This window comes from Acanthochromis polyacanthus, chromosome 1 (genome assembly GCF_021347895.1).
Source record: "Acanthochromis polyacanthus isolate Apoly-LR-REF ecotype Palm Island chromosome 1, KAUST_Apoly_ChrSc, whole genome shotgun sequence".
NCBI lineage: Eukaryota > Metazoa > Chordata > Actinopteri > Pomacentridae > Acanthochromis > Acanthochromis polyacanthus.
In genome coordinates, this window is record NC_067113.1 from 66,866,393 (window position 1) to 66,882,329 (window position 15,937).

The 15,937-nt window shown below is 44.1% G+C and overlaps 1 protein-coding gene across 2 annotated transcripts in view; it reads right to left on the reverse strand.

Moving 5' to 3' along the window:
- The window catches only part of LOC110971717 (chloride anion exchanger), a 63,194-nt gene extending 52,035 nt beyond the window's left edge, over positions 1 to 11,159 (reverse strand). The window contains exons 1-2 of one of the 2 annotated variants that reach the window (XM_051953995.1): positions 11,066 to 11,159; positions 10,478 to 10,839 (exon numbers count right to left, since the gene is read on the reverse strand). The gene's annotated coding sequence lies outside the window, so the exon portion shown is untranslated. Of the gene's footprint in view, positions 1 to 10,477; positions 10,840 to 10,988 lie in introns of both variants that reach the window. The other variant, XM_051953996.1, reaches the window with a different exon arrangement.
- Positions 11,160 to 15,937: the final 4,778 nt, after the last annotated feature.

Genomic DNA, 15,937 nt, shown 5'->3' on the forward strand with positions numbered 1-15,937 from the left:
GGGCCAACACAAAATGTCCAGATCAGTCTGGAGCGGCTCAGAGGCACGCCAAAACACCACAAGTTCCAAAACAATACAAACCAAATCCCAAAAGGAAAAAGTCTGGGGGCCGTCAGCTGGCCCAAAGGGAATTCTCCAGAGGCCGGCCTGGGAACCGGCAGAGGGCCCGACGGGAACCTTCCGGAGGCTGGGCTGGGAACCGGCAGAGGGCCCAACGGGAACCTTCCGGAGGCCGGGCTGGGAACTGGCAGCGGGCCCGACGGGACCCCTCAGGAGGCCGGGCTGGGAACCGGCAGCAGGCCTGACGGAACCCCTCAGGAGGCCGGGCTGGGAACCGGCAGCAGGCCCGACGGAACCCCTCAGGAGGCCAGGCTGGGAACCGGCAGAAGGCCCGACGGGACCCCTCAGGAGGCCGGGCTGGGAACCGGCAGCTGGATCGTTGGAGCCCCTCCAGGGCCCTGACCGGAATCAGGAGACACTGGGACTTCTCCGGAGGTCGGGCCGGTGGCTGGGCTGGAAACCGGCAACGGCAGGGCCCCTCCAAGGGTCGGACTGGAACTGGAGGTCTCTCCAGGGACAGAGCTTGAACTGGAGGTCTCTCCAGGGACGGAGCTGGAACCGGCGGCCCCTCTGGGGGTGGAACTGGGACCGGTGGCCCCTCCGGGGGGCGGAACTGGGACCGGTGGCCCCTCCGGGGGCGGAACTGGGACCGGCAGCCCCTCCGGGGGCGGAACTGGGACCGGCAGCCCCTCCGGGGGCGGAACTGGAACTTGAACTGAGGACTGGACTAGGCAAGAACCGAACTGGACAGTTAGCTGGACTGGAATGGACTGGACTGAATAACTGACTGGACAGGACAGGACGGGGACAACTAACTGGACTGGACTGGACTGGAATGAAACTGAATTAGACTCGAGTCTAACTGGAAGGACTGGAGGGTCAGGAGGGACCGACAGGACTGGAGGGACAGAAAGGCCTGGAGGGACAGGAGGGACTGACTGGACTGGAGGGACAGGAGGGACTGACTGGACGGGAGGGACTGACTGGACTGGAGGGACAGGAGGGACTGACTGGACTGGAGGGACTGACTGAACTGGAGGGACAGGAGGGACTGACTGGACTGGAGGGACAGGAGGGACTGACTGGACTGGAGGGACAGGAGGGACTGACTGAACTGGAGGGACAAAACAGGACTGAAGGGACAGGACAGGGGAGACCACTCCTGCCGGGGAACCACAGGCTGTTAAAGTGGCCACTGCAGGAGGACCACTTGATGTTAAGGTGGCACAAATTCTCAGCAGGTGTTGGGGAGAAGAGCTACGCCTCCTCAAGGGTGCCGGGGAGGAGCTATGCTCCCATACGGCTGCCGAGGAGATATTACGCCCCTTTAAGGGTTCAGGGGAGGCGGTATGCCTCTTCAAGACTAAGGGGGAGGCGATACATCTCCTCAAGGCGGCCGAGGAGGAGCTATGCCACCTCGGGACTGCCGAGGAGGCGCTACGCCTCTTCAAGGGCTCAGGGGAGGCGGAACGCCTCGACAAGGACAGGAAGGAGGCGGGACGCCTCGGCAAGGACACGGAGGAGGCGGAGCGCCTCAGCAAGGACACGGAGGAGGCGGGACGCCTCAGCAAGGACACGGAGGAGGCGGAGCGCCTCGGCAAGGACACGGAGGAGGCGGGACGCCTCGACAAGGACACGGAAGAGGCGGGACGCCTCCTCAAAGCTACCGCGGGAGCCTGTTGCTCCTTCAGAGCCGCGGCGGGAGCCTGTTGCTCCTTTAGAGCCGCGGCGAGAGCCTGTTGCTCCTTTAGAGCCGCGGCGAGAGCCTGTTGCTCCTTCAGAGCCGCGGTGAGAGCCTGTTGCTCTTTCAGAACTGCAGAGAGAGCTTGTTGCTCTTTCAGGGCTGCAGTGGGGCCTGTTGCTCCTTCAAAACTGCTGCGAGAGCCTGTTGCTTCTTCAGAGCTGCAGCGAGAGCCTTTAGCCCCTCTAGCACTACAGTGAAGGTAGTGTTGATCTCCTCCAAGGCTGCGGGAAAGGCTATAGGGCCTGTGAGAGCCGAAGGCGGGCCAATGGGCCCCTCAGAGACAGAAGGCGGGCCAATGGGCCCCACAGGAACCGGAGACGGGGCAATGGGCCCCACAGGAACCGGAGACGGGGCAATGGGCCCAACAGGAACCGGAGACAAGGCGAAGATCCCTATATGGACAGGAGACAGGGCAATGGCCCCCACAGGAGCAGGAGGGAGGGAGACGGCACAGAGCCTCTCCTCAACCAGGAGTGAAGCGACTTGGGGCCTCTCCTCAGCGGGGAGTAAGGCGGCACGGTGCTTCTCCTTGGCAGAGAGTGAGGCGGCACGGGGTCTCTCCTCGGCAGAGAGTGAGACGGCGTCGACCTGCCTGGGAATAGTGGCAGTGTCGACCCACTCAAAAGGCGAGGTGGCATCTGTCTCCTCTAACTCTGCAGGCGAGGTGAGAAAAAACTCCTCCAGCACCGCAGGTGAGGTGGCGCAGAGCTCCTCAGGGACGGGAGCATGGGGTCTACGTCTTCTATGACCGCGCCTACGGCGACCAGTCTTCAATGCAGCAGGCTCTACGGCTAGCGGGGACCCAGGAACAGGGAAACTGTCGAGGGAAGGAAGGCCCCTAAGATAAGAAAGAATCTCACAGATCATGAGGATCATGACAGAATTGGCCACACTAATCTTTAAACTCTGGGGATTCCACAGACCTTCTGTGCTGCTGGGTTGAAGATGTGCTTAAAGCATCCATGCTGTAGAATTTCTAGTTTCTTTGCAGCAACATCCATATTAGAAGAACTGGTTACCATTTTCTGTTCGGTCAGAATCAGCTTTATTGGCTAAATATGTGAACAAGAGCAAGGAATTTGAAGAGTTGCAGCCAACACAAACCTGCAGACTGAAAAACTCCATAAACTCTGCATACTTGTGACTTTGATATGACTGGGTGCTTGTTAAGATTTATTACATAAACACTGCTCTGTCTGTTTCTCCCAATGAGGGAACTCACTTTCGAGGCTTGACTAAATATGTCACGTCAGTCTGGACAGACTTGGACATAAACTACAATTTGACTGGTTGATAGAGGTGTACCATTGCAAGGAGGTAATTCTAGTACCTCTGCCAAGGAACACAGTGGAGGTTATGTGATGATCAGCGTATGTTTTTCTGTCCGTTTGTCTGTCTGTTCGCAACATTACTCAAAAACGGATAAACAGATTTGGATGAAATTTTCAGGGAAGGTCGGAAATGACACAAGGACAAAGTGATTGGATTTTAGCAGTGATGCAGCTTATAGTCTAGATCCATAGGTTTGTTAAAGATTTCTGTATCATTGGAAGAAAGTCACTGTAACCATGACAACAAGTGAACACTAAGTCAGCTGCCTGCTGATGATCACATGATTATGATCCTTCTACAAATCCAACACTGTGGACTTATCAGGACTTATCCATCAGAAATGATACGAGGAACAATTGATTAAACTGTGGGGGTGTTTCTGAGTCCCATCAATTCCAGTCGTCTGCTATATTTAGGTCACATGATTCAGTATCCGTACATAACGTACACATGGAAAACACGCCTGTGCTCAGCACAAGGTCATTTTGTTTGTGAGTATGTCTATATTAACTGGACAGATTCTATGTTGCTGTGATTTCTGGTCATCAATAACTAATAAACAAATGCTGCCTTTCTAAAAAAAAAAAAAATGCTGCATTTCTGACCATGCCATATGGGAGAATGGACAGCCTTGGAGGAGTACTGCGCTCTCTGAGTGCTTTTCTAATGTTCATCTGTACTTCTTCTTTGACCTCTTAAAGCTTCAAAAACTGAGAGCTACCAGGACACAGCACTGAATTTACATGTGACCACATTACAGTTTAACCGCCATCCACACCACTGATGTGACACAAGAGTAGCCAATCAGCATTTACTGGAAAAAAGCTGGATTTATACTTGATGTAGCGGTAGTTCTGCTTTGCACCCTAAACCCATAGCGGTCATATTCACACTGTATCTGTGATGTAATACTGAGCCAGCATGCATAGTAGCAGTACTGAGAAATAAAAGCAACTAAATAGAATTCAATCATTCATTTTCTAATTTACATCAGCGTACATCAATGTTTTCTTTGAGAAAGTAATTTGTACATTTATACAATTTTTGCAGCCACACTGGGTCTTTTCTGATCCAGAAGGTAACATTTAAGAGCTGAAAAGATCAAGTGAGACACTTCTAAGAGTGCGGTAATGATTAATCATATCTGATCTACAGACGATTAACATTACCAACACTTGCTGCTTCCTGTATATACTCTTATCTGTCGGTAGTTTTGATTTCACAGATCAATAATTGAGAGAAACACAACGTAGATACTCTGTAGATAAGTGTACAGGAACCGCAAATGCTTGCATTCCACCTTCTGAAAACCTCATTTGACGACAAAATGCAATCAAAAAATTGATCAAAACAAATGCTCCTTTCAATAATTTTCCATCAGAATGTTTGTGTACACCGGAGATTATGAGCAGACACAGCATGACACATGAAATATGCTTTTATGACAAAGACTTTACACTTATTATGGTCAATAAATGAATAAATGGCGTAAACCCCTGATGGAGATATAGCTGACAGGCACAAGAACTATTTTGCCCAATGTCAAAGATAACAAGTTTAAACAAAGATTATACACAATAAAGTGATAATGACCATCAACAGCAGATTGTTTAAAGCTTTCAGTTCCAAAAAACAATTCATAAAGTAAAACTGAAATATCTTGATTCAACAAATGCACAGTTAAATGAAGGTAGTTGGTGTGAGAGAAGAGGATGCAGCAGACAGGATTAGATGGAGGCATTTGATTCGCTGTGGCGACCCCTGAAGGGAAAAGCCGAAAGGAAAAGAAGAAGAAGAAGATTACATCCAAATCAGGTGAACGGTGGAAGAATTCCAACACATTTTAGATGTGCACTCCACCTTTTGTCACTATGAATATTTGGTTTCATATCCTTTGCAGTCAATGAGAGCCTGAAGTCTGAAACCCACAGACATCACCAGAGACTGGGTTTGGTCCCTGGTGATGCTCTACCAGATCTGTACTGCTGCTGTCTTCACTTCCTGCTTGTTCTTGCAGCATTTTCCTTTCAGTTTTGTCTGCAGAAAGTCAAGTCCATGCACAGTTGGATTCAGGTCAGGTGTTTGACTTGGCCATTACAGAATGTTGCACTTCTTTACCTTAAAATAACTTTTTGGTTGCTTGCACAGTGCGCTTTAGGTCATTGTCCATCTGTGCCATGAAGTGCCATCCAATGAGTTCTGAAGAATTTGGCTGAATATGAACAGATAATATTCCCTGAAACGTTTCAGAATTCATCTTGCTGCTTTTGTCAGCAGATACATCATCAATAAATATAAGAGAACCAGTTCCATTGGGAGCCGTACATGCCCACACCATGATACTACCACCACCATGCTTCACTGATGAGCTGCTAACTTTGGGTCTTGAACGGTTCCTTCTCTTCTCCAGACTCTTCTCTTCCCATCATTCTGGTACAAGTTGATCTTTGTCTCATCTGTCCATAGGATGTTTTTCCAGAACCGAATAGTCCCTATTAGATGTTTTTTGGCCAAATCTAAACTGACCTTCCTGTTTTTCAGACTCACCAATGGTTTACACTTTGTGGTGAACCCTCAGTATTCACTCTGGTGAAGTCTTCTCTTAACTGTTGACTTTTACCTCCTGGAGAGTGTTCTTGATCTGGCCGGTTTTTAAAGGGCTTTTTCTTGACCAGGAAAATTATTCTTCTGTCATTCACCACACTTGTTTTCCGTGGTCTTCTGGGTCTTTTGGCATTGCTGAGCTCACCAGTGCATTCATACTTTATAAGAATGGCCACACTAATCTTTAAACTCTGGGGATTCCACAGACCTTCTGTGCTGCTGGGTTGAAGATGTGCTTAAAGCATCCATGCTGTAGAATTTCTAGTTTCTTTGCAGCAACATCCATATTAGAAGAACTGGTTACCATTTTCTGTTCGGTCAGAATCAGCTTTATTGGCTAAATATGTGAACAAGAGCAAGGAATTTGAAGAGTTGCAGCCAACACAAACCTGCAGACTGAAAAACTCCATAAACTCTGCATACTTGTGACTTTGATATGACTGGGTGCTTGTTAAGATTTATTACATAAACACTGCTCTGTCTGTTTCTCCCAATGAGGGAACTCACTTTCGAGGCTTGACTAAATATGTCACGTCAGTCTGGACAGACTTGGACATAAACTACAATTTGACTGGTTGATAGAGGTGTACCATTGCAAGGAGGTAATTCTAGTACCTCTGCCAAGGAACACAGTGGAGGTTATGTGATGATCAGCGTATGTTTTTCTGTCCGTTTGTCTGTCTGTTCGCAACATTACTCAAAAACGGATAAACAGATTTGGATGAAATTTTCAGGGAAGGTCGGAAATGACACAAGGACAAAGTGATTGGATTTTAGCAGTGACGCAGCTTATAGTCTAGATCCATAGGTTTGTTAAAGATTTCTGTATCATTGGAAGATAGCTGCACAAAGTCACTGTAACCATGACAACAAGTGAACACTAAGTCAGCTGCCTGCTGATGATCACATGATTGTGATCCTTCTACAAATCCAACACTGTGGACTTATCAGGACTTATCCATCAGAAATGATACGAGGAACAATTGATTAAACTGTGGGGGTGTTTCTGAGTCCCATCAATTCCAGTCGTCTGCTATATTTAGGTCACATGATTCAGTATCCGTACATAACGTACACATGGAAAACACGCCTGTGCTCAGCACAAGGTCATTTTGTTTGTGAGTATGTCTATATTAACTGGACAGATTCTATGTTGCTGTGATTTCTGGTCATCAATAACTAATAAACAAATGCTGCCTTTCTAAAAAAAAAAAAAATGCTGCATTTCTGACCATGCCATATGGGAGAATGGACAGCCTTGGAGGAGTACTGCGCTCTCTGAGTGCTTTTCTAATGTTCATCTGTACTTCTTCTTTGACCTCTTAAAGCTTCAAAAACTGAGAGCTACCAGGACACAGCACTGAATTTACATGTGACCACATTACAGTTTAACCGCCATCCACACCACTGATGTGACACAAGAGTAGCCAATCAGCATTTACTGGAAAAAAGCTGGATTTATACTTGATGTAGCGGTAGTTCTGCTTTGCACCCTAAACCCATAGCGGTCATATTCACACTGTATCTGTGATGTAATACTGAGCCAGCATGCATAGTAGCAGTACTGAGAAATAAAAGCAACTAAATAGAATTCAATCATTCATTTTCTAATTTACATCAGCGTACATCAATATGTTTTCTTTGAGAAAGTAATTTGTACATTTATACAATTTTTGCAGCCACACTGGGTCTTTTCTGATCCAGAAGGTAACATTTAAGAGCTGAAAAGATCAGGGGCCTGTTTCACGAAGCAGGTTCACTGAAAACTCTGAGTTTTTAACCCTGAAATGAGGGAAACTCAGAGTTTTCCGTTTCACGAAGCGAGGTAACTTAACCCTGAGACAGAGGGGTAACTCGAGCCTGTTTCACAAAGAGGGGTAACTTAAATTCTCGGTCAGTTACCGCAGTAACAGACTCTATGAGTTGAACCTGGTCGGCAGCAGGTTTATCTGAGAAAACCTCGACTTTCTCTCCGTCTCCGCCCTCTTTCAGCCACACACGCTGTTTCATTTCCTCATTCATTCAGTCAGTAAGCGAGCGAGTTTTGGCGTAGAACAGCTTTTATTAACGATCCAGTGGATAAAGGAGCAGCATTACTGCACAGATAATTAAATATTCGTCGGTAGATTGTTATCAGACCGAGCATAAATGTTCTCGCATTTCCGGACAATTATCTGTTTGAGCGGTACCGTTTCGTAATCGTTTCAAGTCCATAATCTACATAAACAACCTAATCCGTCCTTACATTTACATTACCAGCCGCAGTCATGCTCTCACATCCAGCAGATATTGTGTGTTGCGCTGTGGTTCTTTGCAAATGGAAGTTTTAATATAATATCGGAGATGCAGAGCACTACAGTAAGACAACTGTATGCAGGACAGTCAGAAAAGTTTTCCTGGCTCTGAAACGACTTTTACTCATCATTGTGGACACAAACCTGTCACAGCATCAAGGGGGATTCCACAGGATTGCAGGTGAATGATGTAGAGATCTGTTAAATTCATTTTAAATCATATTCTGTTAATGACATTGTGCTGCAGCCTCAGACTGGGATTAGTCATTTGAATTTCTTTTAGGATTTCCCACTGTGATTAGCTGCATAGATGCACACACATCCCCATCACAGCTCCCTCACATCATGAACAGGAAGTCCATTCACAGCATAAATGTGCAGGTAGGCTACAGGTAGACTGACTACTGTTTCTAAATGTTAAAGACTGCATCATAGTTCAACATCTGTCATTCTCTGCACTGTCCAGATCATATGTGATGCTGCATGCATCATTTCTAATGTGGAGGCCAAGTGGCCTGGGTCTGTTCATGACTCCAGGATTTATGGAGAGTCCAACCTGAGCAACAGACTGCAGCGTGGTCAGCAGCCTAAAGATTTTCACAATAGAATTCTCTTGTCTCCCTCCTTTAATATACTCTGATGTATCCACTATACATTACAGGAGAGTTTGATGGCCTTCTGCTGGGTGACAGGGGTTACCATGTCAACCCAGGCTGATGACCTCATACCCTGACCCTGAACCAGGCCCCCAGCAGAACTTCAACCGGGCTCACTGCAGGACCAGGGCCCGGGTGGAGATGACCATAGGCCTGCTGAAAGCCCGTTTCCAGAGCCTACATCTCCTCAGGGTGACCCCTGAGAGGGCCTGTGATATTACTGTGGCATGTGTTGTTCTTCATAATATTACCACTATTAGAGGAGAGCAACACCCTGCCCTACAAACTGAACACCCAGATGATGACCCCATCCATCTGCAGCTATCCAGGACAGCAGAGCAGTCAGAGACACCGTATGCAATAATCACTTTAGAGTTTAAGTCACCATCATCACCACCACAGCAAATAAAGACATGATACACATTTCATTTGGTCTTCTTTATTTCCTACAAGTAAAAGAGATAGTTCATTTCATGTTCCAGTAGTTAACATAATTCACCTGTGACCATCACCACCTCTAACTTGTGCTCCAGTATTTCAATTTCCAGATCTGCCTTCCTAATCTGTTTTTTGGATTTTTCTCAGCAAATGCAGTTTGTAAATCTGTTTTACTGATAACTGGGAATACATAGAGGACATTAAATTATACAGTTGCACATGAATTTCACAGAATGAAGCTCTGGTGTTTCCTGAACATCCATCTCACTGTGTCAGTCTGTGAAGTGCATAGGCGTCAGTTTAGGGGGGGACGGTGGGGACGTGTCCCCCCCACTTTTTGTCAGGGGTCATTTTGTCTCCAACACATTCAAATTCTTCACATGTAAGCCGTTGTAAACCCAGTTTTTTTCAGTAGTATATAAAATTCCGACGCTCCTGAACGCACCATCCGCACTCGGCCGAGAGTTCCACAGACAAGCAGCATACCTTCGTGAGGTTAAAAAAAAAACGCGCAGATGCTAAATTTGCGCCTGTGCCAAGTGGAAACTCCGACCAGAGGCGTGCAGGGGCAAAATTTCGGCCCAGGAGAATTAGTACTATAGCGGCCCACAGACCCTTCTACCCAGATGTACCGGTAGCTCAACAGCTGAAACCTCTGCCTTTGGTGCAGTGGTTGTGAGTTCGAGTTCAACTTGTGACATTTTACCGCCGTTCTTCGACATTTTCTCAAAGTGCTGTGGTCTCCGTTCCCCCCACTTTTAAAAACAAACTGACGCCCTTGATCTGATCTATACACGATTAACATTACCAACACTTGCTGCTTCCTGTATATACTCTTATCTGTCGGTAGTTTTGATTTCACAGATCAATAATTGAGAGAAACACTGTAGATAAGTGTACAGGAACCGCAAATGCTTGCATTCCACCTTCTGAAAACCTCATTTGACGACAAAATGCAATCAAAAAATTGATCAAAACAAATGCTCCTTAATTTTCCATCAGAATGTTTGTGTACACCGGAGATTATGAGCAGACACAGCATGACACATGAAATATGCTTTTATGACAAAGACTTTACACTTATTATGGTCAATAAATGAATAAATGGCGTAAACCCCTGATGGAGATATAGCTGTCAGGCACAAGAATTATTTTGCCCAATGTCTAAGATAACAAGTTTAATCAAAGATTATACTCAATAAAGTGATAATGACCATCAACAGCAGACTGTTTAAAGCTTTCAGTTCCAAAAAAACAATTCATAAAGTAAAACTGAAATATCTTGATTCAACAAATGCACAGTTAAATGAGGAAGCAGAGAAAATGTGACCAGTTAAACAGCCACTTACTGATGCAGACAGGTCACTCACGCTGGAATACACCTCCAAGAGTCTATAGTTGCTCTGATGTTTCTCCTCAGCCTCAGTGTCTTTGTAGACTCAAAAGAAGTGTGATACAAAAAAAAGCCTCACCAAATGACCACAAACAGTAGTGGTGTACATTTAAAGAGTGTGTTCTTGGTGTCGGTGTGTAGGCGAAAATTGTGTATGTGAGCATGTTCTCCTCTGTGACTGATGTTCCCAGCCATGCAGTGTTCCTGTCCTGAGGCTACAGCAGTCAGGCCTGAGGTCAGTAAACATTGTTCTGCCACCGGTGGATATCCAGATCCTCAGGGCTTTCCATACGTATGACTGCAACACGGGCTACAAAGCTTTAAAAACAAACAAACAAACAGATGTAACAGGAGTGGCTTTAAAATGAGTCATGTTGAAGCTTCCAACATAAAATGTAACTAAGTTCAGGTCAAAGCTTGCTATTGCAAAACCAGTATTGAGGACACAAAGTTTAAACTTGATTTACCTAAAGCTCTGAGTAAATTGCAGAGAAAATCTAATTACAAAAATGCAGAAGGCCTACTGTAAAATCTATACACTCACAGTAAAGCGACTGTCCAAGTGGACATTTTAAAAGCTCGATTTTCATCCACACTAACAAGCCTGAAAACTTGTATTACATGACCACTGACAAACACTTTATTTGCATTCCAGTGTAAACACAAAGCACAGTTGGTTAATGAGTGATGAGTCACATGAATGGGATGAGATGAGTCATGGGAGGACACGTACTGGCAGATAAAACCCAATCACATCCATTTCAGTAAGCCTTAAACTGAGTTTACTAGTTTGACAAAAGGCCAAAATAGTACAAAGTTAAATCAGGAAAAACATCTATGCATGCCAGGTCTTTGTGTAATCATTAATCAACTTTGTTTTGAAGCACAATACTAAGGGAAACAGTAAGAGTGGAGTAAACTTTATTTTATTGCAGTCATGAGGTGGCATCAGTGTTTACAGGAATGGGCCTGTAATCTGCCTTTTATTTCTCCTTTCTGTTTCCATTGTGGTTTAAAATTAAACACCTTTAACTGTAATGCTGATTCAGAGTCTACCACACCAATGACAAATAGCAGCTACTGGAGTTAATTCCAGCTCTCTGAGCAAATAGGGGAAAAAACTGTTTAAGTTTGAAAAAGGCAGTTTTTTATTCAGTGAAGACAACATTAACAAATGAATGATAAATCCAGTGTAGACATTGTTACAGTTTTTCTCGATTGCTAAGACAAATTTCTGGAAAACTGCTGTCCTTTTCCCTAAACTGTGAACTCAAAACCCAATTTTCAAGCTACATTCAAAAAACCTCTGACTCTTCTTGCAAAACCAAACTTTCACCCCGAAACAGTTCAATCTGTGCTCAAAACTGTGCTATGCTGTCAAATCATGCCTCAAGTCAATCGAAATTACAGTTTTTCTCAATTGCTAAAACAAAGCAATTCTTCTGCAGCTTGATGGCAACACCTTTGACCAATCGCACTTGAAGCACTTTTGCACTTACTACAGGTTTTTCCTTATGTCTGAATTCTTGCTTGTGTTGTACGTTGCTTTGGACAAAAGGGTCGGCAAAATGAAATTGTAGAATTGTAGAATTGTAGAATGTCAGATTTTGCCCATTTTTCATTTTTTTGTAGAGCGAACTCCTCCTAGGGGGAAACTCCAATTCACCTCAAATTCGGCCAGTACATACAGGAGGCCTTAATGAGCCAAAGTTATTAAAATCTTTTTCCAAAGTCAAAGGGCGTGTCTGTGGCGGCCTCTGGAATTTTGATCCTTCGCCATGAAATTTCAAATGCTGTGTAAATGCCCTGAACATGCTCCAATCTGCCTGAAACTTTACATGTATGATCAGAGTCCTGCCCTGATTACATCCATGTGATGAAATACACCCCCTGCCAAAAGTTGTAGGACAGGTTCTACTTTATTTGAATGAGAAAGTGTCTTAAAACTTTTGACAGGGGGTGTACATTGTAGATTCTCACTGAAGGCATCAAAACTATATATATGTATATGTATATGTATATATATATATATATATATATATATATATATATATATATATATTCATAGCACATTCATAGCTCTCCATTATAACAATTTTCTCAGTCTTCACTGAAGTAGGTAGCACATGATTGGCTCATTTTATGGTCAAATGATGCCTTAAACCCCTTTTTTGTGGGAGCAGGCCCAGGGTTTGAAGAAAAAAACTTGGTCAACGAAGAAAACACTGTTTTCATACTCAGTACTTTAATAAGGGTTTCAGATTTTATCGTGCTGGTTTACACAAAGAAACATTGGTGATGTCAAACTTGCTTAGGAATTGCTAAATCTTTCTGTATTCCACAGCCGAGAGATTCAGTTCTGGTGTCTATGGTGACATTCCCACTCTGTCACATTGGTAGCAATGTGTTTTATGTTAATCAGTCAGATGGAAAATAGTAGGTCACAGCAGCTGTTGTTGGGCTATGGTGGTGTCGATATAAAATGTATAAACCTATTTATACACCTAGGAAAAGTCCAAGAATGGTTTGGATGTTGAAGTTAAAAAAAAACAACCAAAACCCAACTGGACCAGATGATAGATTACACAGTTTCTCATACTTTCAGAAGTGGGAGACAAAATTCAGGTTAAATGAGATTAACTCTATAACAAACAAAGGCTTTGTATTTCTGGATGGAAACTGATGAAAAAATACAATTGAATATGTGACAGTAACTTTTAGTTTACTGTATAAATATTGTTTTTATTGGTCCACTGTTTTTAGTGACTGCACATAAGTCTTCCAGTGGGCTCTGATTTGTCCCAACAGGGGCCTGTTTCACGAAGCAGGTTCAAGAAACTCTGAGTTTCTTCCGCAACTCTGAGTTGATCTACTCTGAGATAGAAACTCTGAGTTTTCGGTTTCACAACGGCTGACATGAGTTGGGTTAATTAACTCAGAGTAGGTTGACCCGGAGTCACGCGTGTGCACCGCAACTCTGAAAAGACAGCATCAATGGAACCCCGATTCGACGAGTCACCATGGAAACGGGGAAGCGAAAGGCTGCGTTTTTGAACTGGAAGTTTTTAACGTGCTCATATGGCGAGTTTGAAGACGTTTTTAGAAAGAAGTGCAACACCGCTGCAGCTGCAAAAGAGAGGGAGACGGCGTGGAGAACACTGCTGCCTGGATCAATGCGTAAGTTTAAATGTAGTCCTTTGTAATCGTAATAATATTACAGGGAATAACTGTCTGAACGGTAGAATATTAAGTTATTTCATTTAGGTGAAATCCCGCGGAGGAGAAGCGCACGGGGCAGCAGCTTAAGATGAAATATAAAAACATTGTTCAAACAGGTCAGACCTCGGCATTATCTCATGGAGGTACTTCATGTTGATCATGTTTTACATTGTAAAGTAGCCTAAATATTAAGTGGCTGTTTGACTGTGCAGTTGTTTTATTCACACATAGCCTAAATGTCTGCATCCATATCATGTTCTGTTCAATAATTAAACCTATTTAAACTAACATAGACTTCTGCTCAGCCAACAGAAAGAAAGCAGATGTCTGTAAAACGGTGGTATAAAAGGTCATGGATGCATACATATATATATATATATATATTTGATTATTATTATATATATATGATTATTTAGTTCTCTTTTGTGTCTTTTTTTTGTCTTTTGGCCCCTTCACACCACAACAGACCTTGTAACTGTAAGTAGGCAACACTCCAAAGATTTATCCAAATGGGAGTTTAAGTTTTATACAGAGGTATGTCACTGATAGTTCTCTTCCCATTCAGATTCAGGAGCTGCTGACGCTATAATGTCTATAAGTATCTAATTGGTAGTTTGAAATAAAGGAGCTGCTGCTGCGTGTGTGTGTGTGTGTGTGTGTGTGTGTGTGTGTGTGTGTGTGTGTGTGTGTGTGTGTGTGTGTGTGTGTGCGCGCGCGTGGACATGTGAGTGCATGCGCACATATATGAGAACCTGACCTGGCTTTGGTTTATGAGATTGGAGTATACCCAGTAGAAAAAACTAGACTACACCACTGGTTATGACTGTCATTACTGTGTACACGACTTGCTTTGATTTAGAGTTAGGGGAAGTGCAGTGGGGGCAGGCAATACAATGAAAGTCAGTCTGTCTATGAATGCCAGCCAAGAGCTTTATTGTGATGGGCAGGAGCTTTATTGTTCACTGGCAGGCTCCGAAGCCCCGCCCACCAATGAAACGGAATATGGAGTCGTATTTTCATTTTGGGGGTGAAAACAAAAAAACGAAAAAACGAACCGTTTCCTGTTTTGTTTGTTTTTTTGTTCAAAACGAAAAAACGAACCGTTTCCTGTTTTTTTGTTTTTTGCTCAAAACGACAAAACGGCTTGATTTTTTGTTTCTGCTTGTGTCTTTTATAGCCAGGAAACAAACGGATAAAACGTACCTTGTCCCGTACCTTGTCCCGTACCTTGTCCGAGTTTGCTTTTGCTTTTTCATTTAGTCACAGAACGAGCAGTGTTGAAGAAGAAAATGAAATTGCATTTTGGAATATTGCTTTTTCATTTTAGTTTTGAGTCAAAAAGTGCAGCCATGACTTTGAAATGCAAAAGCATTTCTGCTAATGCTTTTGAATTTGAGTTTTGAGTCACATTCGCTTCCATAAACAAGAAGCAGCTCTTAAAGCTTTTCTTTTTATAAAGGATGTATTTTTTATTCCGGCAGGCTGTACGATAGAATGTGTAATGCTGCCCTCCACTGTTGAAAGGGAGAGCTTAGATTTTCCCCAGGACCCCTGTACGGCGAAGGAAGCTGTTAAAACCATAGATATATACAAACACTAGATGTCTCAAGACGGAGTCGGCGGCGTCGTCACTTGGCGGCCATCTTAGGACAGGGGACTGCTCTGGCGCACTGTACTGTAGTCAATGGTAAGGTGGATGATTTCCTCACTTTAACACTCACAACTCGCTCAATTCTTGATTGATTTACAAACGGTTTAGTTTATTACAAGCCTTATTAAAGCTGCTGTCCGGAGTTTGAATCGCAGTGTCTCCCAAAACACTGTTGGTCCCTCCCTCCCTCTGATTTCGCCCCTTTATTTGTGCACGCGCGCAGTACATGAGAGAAGTGCCCGGAGTGCTGCAGCATCTCGCCTGTTTTGCTGTTTTCCCCTCTTCTACATTTAGTAAATAATAAAGGAATTACGTTAGAATGCTGTATTGAGTCTAACTTGTCCTAATACCAAAATAACATGAATCTGCTAGGACGAACGAGTAAAGTTTCAATATGTGATTACACTCGTGTATCCCTCTCGATGACGTTGTTTATCAAACTTAGTGCATTTACGCGTGTATATGTGTTACATTGTTTATTTATTTCTATCTAGAGTTCAGAATTGCATGACTCCTCTGACGAAGAGTATGTCCCAGACGCCCCAA